Genomic DNA, 14,359 nt, shown 5'->3' on the forward strand with positions numbered 1-14,359 from the left:
GCATTAGCGTCCATCTCTGAATTAGGCCCAGAATCCCTAGAACCTTACTACAAGCAGAAATCAGGCATGAAACCTATCCATTTAGATATTTTCTCATAAGGGCGGAGGCGTCTGTTAAGATTTCTCCTTTCTGTCACTAAATTTATTTCATAATCATGAGTGTAAGGTTCTGGAAACAAATAAATCAGAATAACAAATGTAGTTTAAGTACCTGGGACTTTTTCTTACTTATTTTATTGATTATATTTTTTCTTTCAGATACGGCTGCAGTTTTGTACTTTATTTGAAGCCACAATATGCCGTGTACCCTGGGAAATAAAAGATATCAGACAACTATCATTGTATTCTCTAATATCATCAATACCCAGCATCGGTGTTCCGCCAGAGGAAATTAGAGTCATAAAGACCAGGGAAATACTAACCGTGCTGTAGAAACGGGAGCTTACAATGACTCAATTTGCCACTTCTCTATTTCAAATTTCCTTGAAAAGGAATGAGACTTGCCCATATGGGTTTCCTGAAATGCAATGATTGTAAATAGTTTCATTTATTTCTAAAAAGAAACTGAAACACTTTTTTGTCAAACAGACCTTGGAGAATAGTTTTTTTTTTCTATAACATCTGTCTCCTACTGTTTATCTTCCTCAATCTCTAAAGTAAACTGTGTTTTTGTTGTTTGCACTAACTGCTCTTATTTGCAAAGACCTGTCTGTTTGATTTCCCCTCCAACAAGAGATGTTGTTAGACAGTAGAAATCTGTTTGCAGGATGTCTGACAAGTCTTTGGACCCAGGATAAGAGGCGGCAATATAGTAGTCATTGGTAGAAGCATACACAGCCCATGACAACGCTAGGTCCACTTACGGATTACACTAGGTTGTGGTCGTTTCATCCTAGTATCACCAGCTGACAGCAGTAGTAGAAGTTCCAAGTTTGCTTTTCGCTTCATAGCATAAGCATTCAAATTCCCATGGACGTCATTACATCTGAAGACACTTTATAGTGTTGAAAAAATGCCTCACCGGGGAATCTAGGGTCTCTTGACAATTCTGTTTAACATCTGTGAACACGAGCAGGCGAGAAATATTCCCAGTGCCCAGCTTAATTAGGATACACATTAAACATGTAAACTCTGATATATGTCAAAGAATTATCTCCAACTGATAAATATACTTCTATTTAGAGATGAGCAAAATAATTTGTCACATTGTGGATCTCCTCTCAAATTAATTATTATGTTTACTACAATGTTATTTTTATTGCTGTAACATGTGTACAATCAGAGAATACATATTAATATGAGACACAGTCCCGGTGTAGCACAGTGTCTTTTTGTGTTTTAGAGGCATATTTTAAAACTCGTTTCGTATGATAAATGGTGCTCCAGCCAATCAGCTCCCAACTGACATTTTTCAAACATATGACAGTTAAGAGTTGATTGGCTAGAGCACTATTATCATACACAACAAGTATTATCACTCGTTGCATATAATAAAATGTGTTTATAAATAAGGCCCAAATACGTTGCTGGTAATAAAATATCCTGTTAAATGGGGCCCATAGTGTTACACCATTCTATATGTTTGTTAATGTTATAGCATATGCTATAACATTAGGGGGAGGGGGGTGTGCATTACCTTAGGAGTGTGGTCATGCTTCTGGTTGAACTTCTAATGCTGAAAAGTGCTAGGCTGCCCCTCCACAACTATTAACGGGATGTAGTTATGAGACCAGCGGCCGCGATGCCGCCGGTTTCAATATCGACAGGGAAATCCCAACTAGGGACTTAAGATAGCAGTCAAAATACCTTAATCCTGACGCCGGAACTCCGAAGGAAGCCAGCACAAATGAGGTAAGTCTGGGGCGCCCTTAGCGTTAGCCGTGGGTGGGACGGTTAGGATTAGGAAGCGTAGCAGGGTTTGGGTTAGGTTTTCGGGGGGGAGGTTAGGGTTAGGCACCACTGGGGGGGTTAGGGTTAGGCACTAAGGGGGAGGGTTAGGTTTAGGCACTAAGGGGGAGGGTTAGGTTTAGACACTAACGGCAGGGTTAGGGTTCGGGTTGGGAAGGGTTAGGGTTAGGGGGGAAGGGGGGAGGGTTAGTATACTTACCCAACCCCTGTCGGGATACCAACCATTGGGATGCCACTGTTGGTATTCTGACAGGAGGCATCCCGACAGCTAGCATTACATACCCATTCCCTATTAACTACTGCTATACAGAACAGCATTAATGGTCATACCTTGGATGTCCTTAGCATATCAGAACAATGCAGTCCCAATCATAATAGTGGGACAGAGCCCTTAAATAGGGACTATCCCACCATAATCAGGCGGGACACTTAGGAGATACAGACATGTCCTCAAAATCCTAGCATCTGTACGCCATACAGCGTGAGACGCCCGGAGCTACTGAGCCACTCTGAGAGGTGTATCATACCATTTTTTTCATCTTATTTGCATGGCAGATTCAGTTAGACACCACTCACAGTGTAACAGAGATGTTGAGCTGTGACTTTAGCGGCACAGGAATTAGGTTTAGACACTTACAAATGGAACGGTGTGAGAAAAAGCCGCGGCCGCTGCATCGCAGCACTTCCTATACAGCGTCAGACCCATTTGCTCACAGATGTACAAATGTCACTCATCAAACTAATCCGTGTAATCTATAGTAATCGGTGGTAGTGCCAAAATGCCTGTATCGGACCCGTGAGACACAAAAAATTTGTAGATAATCCGCTCTCCTAATAGGTATAGCCTGAGATGGATGCAGTGTTCTGGCCACAGCTAAGTTGCAGGTTCAGGATAGAATAACCTATATAATATCCAAGGAGCTGACCACAATGAGGCATTCACCGTTTTTAATCACCAGTGGAGATCAGACTTGGAGATTTGTTCAACCTAGTCTCCTGTGAATCTACAATACAAGTCAAATATGCAATCTTGGTCTGGGGACACCCTTAACGCATTTCTTTCTTACTGAGAATTTCTTCAGAAGGAAGAATATAGCCTGCATCCATTGCAGGCTATACAAATTAGGAGCGCGGATCGTCTACATGTGAAGCAGCTCCTTAAACCGCAACCACAGCGGTGGGACACAACTCAGTGTTATAATACACGGCTCAACTGGCCTCGGCTACAGCAGCGTGAACTTCACACGAACCCCAGGCTGCAGTAACAACAGTGGGACCTGGCGTGCAGTTAACACCATACGGACCAGGTGAGTCCACGAATCTGATGTATCGGCTCCATAAACATGATCAGCTACAGTGGGTCCCAGGGGTGTTACACAAGCCAGTCCCCCTCTCACTGACATTGGCAGAATGGGGTAACATTGCGGCAACAGTACTGGTTGATCCTATTTATATGGAACTATATAAGGAGCCACTATTACCATTAAGACTTTGCCACTGACCTAGGTAGAGTGGGGTTATATTGTGGCAACAGTACTGGTTGATTCTGTTTATGTGGAACTACAGTATATAAGGAGCTGCTGTTACCATTGCGACATTGACAAAGCCAGGTATTTGAGTCCTAGGAATCACCGTGAATGGACACTGTGTTTGCTTATTGCAATGATACTATGTTTCATGCACATGCCACTTTGTGAAGCACTATAGAGGCTGGATTTGACAAGAAAAGCTGGTCTAAATCCACTCTATACTAGATGTTCTAGCTTATGGCCATTTTATATATGTGATCTTTGGAAGTTTTTCTCTGCATGCAGAATATATTATATATGGAATTTTAAGATTAGCACATTGACTTTATCATTCAAGTTATGCTTGTGTTATTATAATAAATATATTGTCATATATTCTTTACAAATGTTTTTGGTGCTACCATTGATTACTATATATTACCTCTAGGTTCTGGGTGTTGGTGGACCCCTGGGAGCGCTGCCAGCCTCCATTCAGCCTCTATTAGGAGGGCGCCCTCTCATTTTTATACATAATCACTGTAATCTAGCAGAGGAGTTTTGTCAGTTGTTTTATTTGTGTGAATAAGACTCACATTTAGTGCAAAATAGACGGGCGGCCGAGTCGCACCAGACCTGGAGTGCTGAGGGGGGCTGTTGGGCGTGACTGAAGACACAGTGTATGAGAATACATCTGTATGGTTTTATCAAACCTTGTAAAGAGAATTGGTGGGGAAGTTGCCCATAGCAACCTATAAGCTTCTAACTATCATTTTATAGTATGTACTAGATAAATGATAGCCAGATGCTGATTGGGTGCTATGAGTAAAGTCGCGTATCCACTTGCCGATTAAATAGAGCGATTAAATGATAATGACATTGTTATCGTGCAATCGTTCATTAATCGGGCACACATGGGGCATGAAACTGTTGAAGACGACCAGCAATGCGCGCTCCCGCTGGATGTGTTTGACATCAATCATCGCCTGAACATGCCGGTCAATCTGCCGATAACAACAGATTGGCCGATAACGACAGAATGACCATGATCGGGGATGAGGGAGGGTGCCTGCACTGAACGACATATCGTTCAGTGTAGGCACTACAGGAGAAGTGGAACGACTGTATGATTACAATGTTGTAATCGTACAGTCGTTCCAAGATCTGCAAGTGGATACACACCTTAACTTCTCCACTTGTCCTGTTTAGAAGGTTTGATACATGTTCCTCTAACCCTTATCAGATATGGCAGTCACCAATGTCTATAGTATGCAGCTGCACTTAAAATGTTGGCTCTTTTTTCGTTTTCCAAGTAGTAAAATACCCAGCTGCACCGAGTGTATGACTGTACGGTTCCATTAATCAGCCTATAAATCACAGTTGCCACTTTCACCTGGTAGTTTCCAAGAAAGAGGTTTCAAAGCAGAGTCATAGCTGAAACCAGCACATGCCCAAGACTTACATCATTCACTGAATTCCAGCACATGACTGATGAATTATTAGTTCCTGGAGACTTACACTGATAAGACTGAAAGCATCATTGTCCCACAGTCCATGCTAACACCCAAGGGAGCAATTGGCATTTAAACATATTTTTGTTGTTGTTGTTTTTTTTTTTTCTACTGACATCTGTTTTAGTGATCTATGTTTTGAGCTGAGCATATATGATCTGGTCACATACACACATGGCTGTTTACTAAGTATACATTGGAAACGTCTCAGTAACAAAATAAACAGAACAAATGGGTTCCTTCAACAAACATTTCAATTCCAATTGGACCCTTGGGTCACTAGTACCATAAGTCATTTCTTGACCATCTCTTTAGTATAATAGTATGGAAAAGAAAAGTTGTTTTAGTTATTCATGGTAATTTAATTTGGGACAACTATAATTGTCAATACACTTCCTATAAGTCAGCATTGACATGTTTCATAGACCACTTGAAGGCATCAAGGCTTCTGGACAGAAGAGGGAGATGTGTGATTGGTTAGCTGCAGCTAACGTCCAAGCACAGGCCACCCACCTAGGTACAGAAAGCCACATCAGAAGCAGTGACTGTTTGGGCGCTTGTGCACTATAAGCCTTATTCAGAGATGGGTGAAAATGCTATCACAGCTGTGATCTCTCATGAATCGCAATTGCGGAAACTTCGCCGTCCAGTGCTTTATGTGAACATATTTTTTGTGCTGACAGTTCTTTTAAATTGTCTATAATACAGGTGATCTCGCTTTTGCACTGCACGCCATAATTACATTTTGGCGTTATATATATATTTTTAGGTACCAGTATCCTCTTTGTTGGGAGCTGCATAGTACCTTCAGTGATATATATATAGCGAATGGGCCTATTTATCATAAGGATAAAAACCTAAATCCTCAGAAGAAGGATGTTTTTGCTGGAAATAAGGGTTAAGCCTCCAGCTGGCAAATAGCTTTGCATTGGGAAGCCTATTTAAGTATTTCTTATTTATATTGCCATCTCAGGATGGAGTTTATTATAGTAAAATTTTTATTTAAATAATAATATATTATTTTTTTATTTGAATCTCCATCTGAAAGCCCAAGTTGGGGATTCCAATGCAGTGTGAATCGGTAAAGGGGACCAGGACTGGCCAAGGAAAGCAGTAGGAGTGTCCACTGACCGCTGCCCACCAGTAACACCAGGGAGTATCTCTCAGCTGCCCCAGCAAACTGTTCTTTTTAAATTGCGGCAGTAACTGATTTTCTATCGACATGATAAGTGACCTTAGAAAATCCTCCTTATAGCTGCAAATAAACCCCTATAAGTGTGTGAATCAGTGAACCAGTAGTTGTGATTTGAAATTGGATAGACAACTGCTTGCCTTAGCTTTATCTACAAATAAAAGTTGCTAGTAATTTACAAAGCATTTATGGATGGACCTTTTTTCCAAATTTCTTAACACTAAACTGACACCACAGAATTAAATAATACATTTACATTTTGTGCCATCTATATGGTGAGAAAATGTCAGCTACGTGAACCAATTGCTACACTAAATTCTATTCCCTTCAACTATACATTTATTTATCAATGTTATAATTATTACAAATACATTTGTATTGTGCTATGCACCATATGTGCCCACCTCCATAATCTTGTAATGCTGTGACTCTTAATCTTAAATAATATTTTGCAGCACTATTCACTATTAATCAGTAATTGGCATTATTATTTTTATTATTTTTATTACTATTATTATCATTTATTTATATGGCGCCACAAGTGTTCCGCAGCGCCTTACAAAGTACATAAGCAAATTGTAGACAAGTGACTTACAGAACAATACAATACAGGACCAGGACATGGATAATATACATTGGTACATTAGTGACCATAACACTCAGATATGCAGCAGAGCATAAGCAACCAAGTGTTAGGTGCCCTAGTGGAGAGTAAGAAGTAGGTGAAACTAAAGTAGGGAGAAGCACAAGAGGGTAGAGGGCCCTGCTCGTAAGAGCTTACATTCTAAAGGGGAGGGGAAGACAAACAGGTGTGACACAGATGGGGAGGAAGGAGCATGTAGCAGGTAGTTAGGCATGTCATATTGCTGTGCTCACTACTCTATGCAATGGTTTGAGTGTGTGACAAGAAGTGAAGAGAACCATGTTCAATATGATAACTAGCTGTGAGTAAGTAACCTTTTGTACATATGGCCATATTAACTGCCATGTTAGCAATATAATGCTGCCTGGGCATGGTAATAATTTAGCAGTCTATAATTAAACATCCCAGTTTAACTAGAACAAAGGTATAATTTCTGCTGCTTTCATATTGACCAACCTTAACACTTAGCAACAAGTTTGTAGTTTGTTTGCTAAACTTCCTCTTTGTTCTTAAATGCTTCAATGTTGATGAATGAATGGTCTAGCTCATAGTTCAGATGTAGTTCTTGCCGTTCATGTGCCTTTACTATTACGAAATCATTTTTAAATGAATTGCAACAGTCAGCACAGTGAACAAATCAGACATACTACTGTAAAATACCCTACTACAAAGTCCACCAATCTAATCTGAAGAGGAGTATAACAGAATGTGGGTATCAATGTCCAAATCTGGTGGAATTAAGCCATCGTGAGGTATACGGAAAATATATGAATTACATGTTATTTCGATCACATATAAAGCATCCCCATATGAACAGTTTTAGTGAAGAACCTATTATAATAACCAATTAAGAAATGTTTTAAGATTTATGGTGCGCACACACGGTCAGATTTTTCTTCAGAGCTGAACGATAACGATTTAAAAAATCGTTCAATGGTTCATATCTGAAGGAAAATCTGACATATCTGACATGTTTGTCAGGTGAACGATGAACGATGCGCGTTCCCGCTTGTCAGATAACGATATCTGACATCTGATGTGTTTGCAGCCAGATTTGGACGATTCCATTGATAGTAGTTCAAATCGTTCATCAAATCGTTCAACCATTCATCTGGCACATCTGACAAATCTGACAGTGTGTATGCACCTTTAGTGAAGGGCTGATCATTTAAGAATTGTTTTAAGATTTCTGCAGTGAATGGCTCACGTTTCATGTCCCCGTCAATGGCTGCTTTAATTTTGGCTGCTGAGAATGCTATTGCCTCACAGTAGCCACACACTATAGGCATATTAATAATGAGTGTAGTGTGTGCAGTGCACACAGGCCCCTGGGTCCAGGGAGCCCCCCACCACACACCTCGCACCCAAAGTAAACTTATCATGTGCCGGGAAGTGGATCCCTCCTCCTCTGTGGCACCATCTTCCCACTGACATCTTGTGTAAGATGGCGCCGTGCAGTGAAAGCAAAGACATTGGCACTGTGCATGAGCCTTTATACTCTTGTGCCCATGTGCCATCTTCCTGAGTATCACTGGAAATAGGGCACCGCAGTGGTGGAGGGAGCACTTGCTGGCAAAAGGTAACATGTGGTGCTGGGGAGAGGGCCCGTGCTCAGAGGAGGGGGTCCAATGTACACAAGCCACCCCGGACATTAATAAACCCATGCCACACACACTTACCCACCAGCAATTACAATTGTCATTCCACTACCCTTTATAGAGTATTCCCCACATAATGATTGTAACCCAATAAAAGCAGAAAGTGCAATGTACAATGCTACATAACTCAACTAGTATATACTTACACCATATCAATATAACAGATCTGCATTTATTTATACATATAGAAAGAATAATAATTCTTCATAAAATTAATAAGGGGTTAGCACTAGGAAAACTGCTGAATAACAATTGATTTTAAGGCTTTTTACATAGTGTACAGAACACTGTACTTATATGTAATCCAAAGCCTATTTGGTTCCTCTAATATGTAAGTCTCCCACAGAATAGGTAAGTGTCCTAATGGATATTGGCTAAAGGATCACAGTCAATTCCAATCAGAGGCAGCGTAAAATGTGTGAAATGTATCCAACGCAATTGTAAATATGGACAGTTTAACCGCCAGCAGCGGGACTCTAGCTCAGCATCAGATAAGCAAGTCAATATAATACATTATGCCTATTTCTCAAGGCAATTCCAAAGGAGACGAGGAATTGCAGAGACTGTATGCCGACCAAAGCTTCACTGTTAGGGCAGATGAGACGTTTTAAGCAGACCGTCACGTGTGCAGATTATTTATTAACAGTTATTTATATAGTGCATAAATATTCTGCAGCACTTTACAGTGAATATTCTAGTCATTCACATTAGTCCCTGCAGATGGCATAAAGTATTCCTTTCTCTGCTCCAGATTAGGTGGTTTTATTAGATGATAAGGGGTTCTGTACATTTCTTTGATACATATACTATCAGGTCTATACCGTCCCATATTTATTTATTTATTTTCTTTCATTGTAAATTCATTTGAACAGGGCCATTGTAATGTTATGTCATATAATTCCACTGAATTTAGAGCACTGCATAATTTGTCAGTACTTTATACTAATAATAATAATAATAATAATAATAATAATAATAATACAACAGAGAGCATTCTGCTGAAAGATATACAATACAAAGTGCATTCTGTTGACCTCTATAAGATACAAAGGACATCCTATTGGCCTTCTTAGCAATACAGAGATAATCCTGGTGTCCAATTTACAATACATAGGGCACCAATACAATGAAAAGCACATTCTAAATAATCGTCTCCCAGAAATTGTTTAACTTCTAGTATATGATTCTCCATTTTATGTCATGCCTACGAGTAACAAATTGAGAAAAAAATAAATGTGGAAAAACCATTAAACAGAACAGTGGAAAATAAAATAGATAATTAATCTATATGCTCAGTTTATTGTTCTGGCACTTCTTTAGTGAGTACTTTGAAGCTGGGTGAGCAAATGCTTTTAAACATGTGGCTGCCATCCTGTGACATTCTGCACAGGTAAACACTTAACATTGGCAATAAATGCTTGAAATTTCTACATTAATAAAGGAGCATGTAAAAGTACCATTAGAGAGTAAATCAACAGCACAGTTTATATCTCGAGGGTCTGTTTAAACATGATACGTAACTGTCCTTTAATTTTGTGTTTTGTTAGCAATAATACTGCCATGTCCTGTGGATTAGTGTTTCACTGAATGTATTGCCGCTGTCCAAAAAGTGTAATTTCCTATTAATTAAGTTTTGGACTGGCTGACAGGGGCACAGAGCAGCGGAGGAACTAGAGAGTGGTGGGCCCAGGTGCAAGAATATGCTTTGGACCCCCTATGCAGTCCCCCCAGTAGTGGTCCCCCTATGCAGTGCCCCACAGTAGTGGTCCCCCTATGCTGTGCCCCACAGTAGTGGTCCATATACAGTGCCCCCAGTAGTGGTCCCCCTATGCAGTGCCCCCAGTAGTGCTCCTTATACAGTGCCCCAGAAGTGGTCTCCCCTACGCAGTGCCCCCAGTAGTAGTCCCCCTGTGCATTTCCCCCAGTAGTAGTCCCCCCTATGCAGTGCCCCCGGTAGTAGTCCCCCCTATGCTGTGCTCCTAGTAGTAGTCTCCCCTATGCATTGCCTCCAGTAGTAGTCCCCCCTATGCAGTGCCCCCAGTAGTAGTCCCCCCTATGCATTGCACCCAGTAGTAGTCCCCCTTATATAGTGCCCCAGTAGCGGCCACCTCCTCTATACATTGCCCCCAGTAGCGGCCCCCCATAGAGTGCCCCTAGTAGTGACCACCCCCCCTATACAGTGCCCCCAGTAGCGCCCGCCCCCATGCAGTGCCAGTGTCAGTTCCCTTTACACACACACACAAAAAAAATACACAACTTACCTGAATCCCCGCTCCTGCCGTGACCGTCGCTGTCCGCTCTTCCCGGTCCACTCTGTACTGCGGGGGGAGCCGGAAGGCGGAGCTCATGAGTGAGCTCCAGCCGACTCCCTCTGTGGACTCAGCAGCCAATTAGAGTCTTTCTGACTCTCATTGGCTGCTATAACAAAGTTGGCGGCGGTGTGTTTGTTACTGTGTAGTGCAGACTGCTCTCACTGTGGTCTGTACTACACTTAAACACTGTGGGGTCCGGGGGACATTGGCGGCGGGTGCAGCGGCTATGGGCCCCTGCACCACAGCAGACCCCGGTGGAAACCGCCGCTAGTTCCGCCACTGGCACAGAGTAAATACCCGGTAGGCCCCACTGCCTGAGGGTCAGTTAGCTGGTAGTGCATGATCATGGATGAACATGGGGGCTTAGGGTCTCATTCACTACCGTACGCAACTGCGAATACGCACGCAATTGGCCGATTGTTGTGTTCTGCGCATGCGTATGCATTGCAGTGCGTGAACTAGCTATTGAGCTCGGAACTGCGATCACAGAGGCAATACAGACCCATTGCAAAGTGATTGACCGGAAGTGCTGTTTGTGGGTGGTGACGAGGGGTGGTCTGCGAAAAGCAGGCATTCCAGTGCGTTCACACGCCATTGCAGGGGCGTGCATAAATTATCCACTGCAATGCTATATGCAGTCTGAGATCTCATACCGTGCGTGGTTGCTAGCAATTTCTGAGTAAGGTCAGAGCTTGTGCAAGTGTGTGTGAGGCTGCGATGGTTTCGCTATTCTGATAAGTATTACGGATGTGTGCAATGTTATGTGGGCATCCTTATGTAGTGCTGAGTTTGCATTGCGATCACAATGGATTAGCATACTATCGCAGCTGAACTGCATGCATACATACATAATATTGTGATCCATAATGAATCAGGCCATTAGGGCCTGATTCATACCCAGTCGCAAGCGCTGAGTGCTCTCAACTGGGTCGATGGTGGCCCACAGCGCGGGCGCACGACGGAGCCAGCTCCATCGAGCGCATGCGCGAGACCCGCTCCTGGTCTCGCACCAAAGGGGGCGAGCTGTTGATGTTGAGTGACAGCTCGCCCCCTTTGGTGGGCGGGCCAGTGGGGGTGGCTGCCCAAACGGAGGCATTCCCATGAGAACGCCTGCCTGCCTGCTCTGTTAGAGCCGAAATCTCTCTGGGGCTTGCGGCCACGAGACCCTACCACAAGGGTCTCATCTTGGCCGCTCGCAATAGCTGTGGTTGGTCACCCACAGCTATGCGAGCGGCCTAGAGGCCGCTCCAAAAATACAAAAGCCCGGCCCTGATTCAGAGCGAGCGCTCTGTCAGAGCGACTGGGTCTGAATCAGGCCCTTAGTTCATTACTATGGGAACTACACCAACATTCACCCTCTTGCCAATCAAACTTATCAGGCCAGACACACCCCTGTCCTCTCTAATGTTTGGCCAAGACTCTGTGGTGGCTGGTCACACCTCCACTGGAGACTGGCCACGCCTTTTAAGCATTGGCCCCTGCATTCCCTGGTGGGCCCTTCATTCCCCTGTCTGACATGCTTATATACAATCTATTCTAAGAGGCAAGAAAAGTACTTTGCATTCTTGCTGCTCTTTACAGGTTAGCAATATTTTATTTGTGTATATCTGAAATCATGTTGTGATTAGTAAATATCATAAATTGATGCGCAGCTCTGCGAACTCTCCCCTAATACCAGACCAGCAGTCACACTTACACAATGCCCCCAGTAGTGGTGCCCCATATGTAGTGCCCACAGTAGTGGTGTCCCTTATGCAGTGCCCCCTATGCAATGTCCCCAGTAGTAATGCCCCCTAATAGTGCCCCCAGTGGTAGTGATAATGCCCCCTATAGTATTTCCCCCAGAAGTACTGCCCCTTATAGTAGTGCCCCTTATAGTAGTGACCCCAGTAGTAATGCCCTCAGTAGAAATGCCCCCATTAGTAGTGCCCCCAGTAGCAATGCCCCCAGTGGTAATGCCCCTATTAGTAGTGCCCCTAGTAGTAATGCCTTCAGTAGTAATGCCCCCTGTACTAGTGCCATCAATAGTAATGCTCCCTGTAGTAGTGCCCCCATTAGTAATTCCTTCTATAGTAGTGCCCCCTAATAGCACCCCCAGTGGTAGTGGTAATGTCCCCTATAGTATTGCCCCCAGAAGTATTGCCCCCTATAGTATTGCCCCCAGTAGTAGTCCACCTGTGGTAATGCCCCCTTTAGTAGTAATGCCCCCCACAGTAGTGCCCCCAGTGGTGGTAGTGTCCCCAGTAGTAATGTCCCCTATATTAGTGTCACCAGTAGTAATGCCCCCTATATTAGCCAGTGGTAGTGGTAATGCCCCCTATAGTATTGCCCCCAGAAGTAATGCCCCCTATAGTATTGCCCACAGTAGTAGTTCACCTATGGTAATGCCTTCTATAGTAGGACTGCCCTCCACAGTAGTACCCCCCTTGTAGTGCCCCCTAGTAGTGCCCACAGTGGTAGTAGTGCCCCCAATAGTAATGCGCCCAGTGCCTTTTACACAATAAAAAAAAAACAGCATACTTACCTTAAGCCCCGCTCCACATCATGACGTCTCTCCCATAGTGCAATAGTGCCACTGTGGTAGCCAGAAGCCGGAGTTAAGGAGCGAGCTCAAGCCTTCGGGCTCCTGTTGTGGGGAAGGAGTCGGGCGCCCGTTGGTAACACAATCTCAGCGCCCGGCAAATGAAGGGGATGAGTAGCATTTTGGTGTCACCCATTTGGAGGGTTACACCTGGCGCAGCCGCACCCACCGCACCCCCCTTGTGATGCCACTGCTATCACTAAGTATTACCCCCACATAAGTGACGTTTGGATTTGGTCAGAACAGGCGTGAGAGGCTGAAGAGGAGACTTGGGAGGCGTGGATAAAACTGGGTGGCTTGAGCCAGGATTTCCTCATGGATGATGTGAGGAGTTATATGAACTGTAGAGGATGATGGGCCCGAATGCTAGGACAGTAATGTAAATGTCTTTATTGAACAGCAGGTTGGAATGGGAACTGGATATATGATACTGAAGAGATGTGCAGAATGGGATTGGGACCAATGATGCTGGATTGAGATATCAGCTAAGACCGATGGAGGCAGATAGAAACAAGTCACTGAAATAAAACCAGACTGGGGTGTTAGATGGAATGGAGACTTGTAACCAGACTGGAGTGTTAGATGGAATGGAGACTTGTAAGCAGACTGGAATCACACAACTGGAACCGATCAGATACAGCAGGCCTGGCCAACCTGTGGCTCTCCAGCTGTTGTGAAACTACAAGTCCCATCATTCCCTGCTACTATTTCAGCATTTCCTAACAGCAACACTGTTGCAAGGCATGCTGGAACTTGTAGTTTCTCAACAGCTGGAGAGCAACAGGATGGCCTGGCCTGAGACAGAGTACCTGGGAGCTCAGCAAAGAGCTGTAACTTCAGCAGAAGCAACATTGTACAAGCAACAGAGGCCAGTCAGGAAATGGAATTTACAGGGGAGGATCCCCTGGAATTGAATGCTGGGATCAGCTGGTCTGGGAGCAGCGCTCTCAGTGGAGGAAGAGCGTCAGGTGACAGAGTCCAACTTGGCTGCGCCCTTACTGTGGTTTAGGAGGGAACTCTGGCTTGCAGCTTGTGTGCCATCATGTTGG

Source organism: Taudactylus pleione, unplaced genomic scaffold (genome assembly GCF_031769625.1).
Source record: "Taudactylus pleione unplaced genomic scaffold, aTauple2 ptg000792l, whole genome shotgun sequence".
Lineage (NCBI taxonomy): Eukaryota > Metazoa > Chordata > Amphibia > Anura > Myobatrachidae > Taudactylus > Taudactylus pleione.